Raw genomic sequence first — 1,183 nt, 5'->3', positions numbered from 1 at the left:
GAAAAATCTTCATGGAAATTTATGTATTGAACAATTGCAAACATTTCAAACTTAACGTTATTATTAACTCTGAATCATATGAAGTTCACTCAAAAATGTATTCCATATAAGCAAGTTGACCTGAATGTATAATTCAGATGCATGAAAACGTCTACTTCTATAAACAGATTTTTAAAGGTTTCGTTGCCTCTTTGTGTTGGTTTTTAACAACAAATTATTCATTTAGAAAACATATAAACACAATCACACGTAAGTTTAGAAATAAAAAAAGCAATATAAATAATTTCAAAACATAGGTAAAACATGATCATACATGCAGTCCAATACTTTTGCTACAGTTCCTGACGAAAATTTTCGACCATACATGAACGACAACAAAGGCTGCACAGTTTTACATGTGTAAGTCAATCAGTCGTTTTAATATCTCGCTATTACTGTTTAACCCATATTTCAATCCTGTCTGCTTGTGTAAATGCTTCTGCCTTTGCCATCACTGGTGGTTCTGCAAAAATAATTCTTGCAGCCGACTGTACTTCTTCATCGCAAGGAAAGTTATGCCATGTTACCGTTGTCCAACCAACACTGTCACAGAGGCTTGACCTCCACACATTCATCACAGTCCACATTGACCGGTAAGCACGAAACGAAAAACCTTTTACTTCCTTCGTACTGCCTAATAATGCGTTGAGGTCTCTCCATGATGAATTTGTGAGACGAGTTAGACTGAACCAGTTCTGCGAGTCACAATCTAAGCAGTCGAAAGTCATAAACGCTTGCACTCGGTCGTTCTTTATGATATCGTACTTTATAGACCTGATACTGTGATTGCTCCACGTGTCGATCATATTTGACCTGTACTGACATTGTGGTCCAAGTCCTTCTTGTGCTAGACTCGTATAGCTTGAATATATGTATTTCACAAATGGACTGGAATATTCAAACACCTTGGTCCAGTTTTCTTTTCTAAGTTTCAAACAACACGAATATCCAAACGATGTCCATTGTTTACTTTCAATGTCGCATGTTGGAACTCCCCTGTTCACCGGCTCAAAGCTGTTTGCACATGTTGAATTGGCATAATCATGTGTCGCATTCAATTCTTTAATCTCGCAACGGCCATTCTGTAAACTCACTTCGGTTGGTAGAGAACACCCACAGCTTTTCATATCGCCTTCCCACGTTC

The sequence above is a fragment of the Mya arenaria genome, chromosome 12 (assembly GCF_026914265.1).
Source record: "Mya arenaria isolate MELC-2E11 chromosome 12, ASM2691426v1".
Classification (NCBI taxonomy): Eukaryota; Metazoa; Mollusca; class Bivalvia; order Myida; family Myidae; genus Mya; species Mya arenaria.
Note: the sequence above shows the minus strand (reverse complement) of the source record.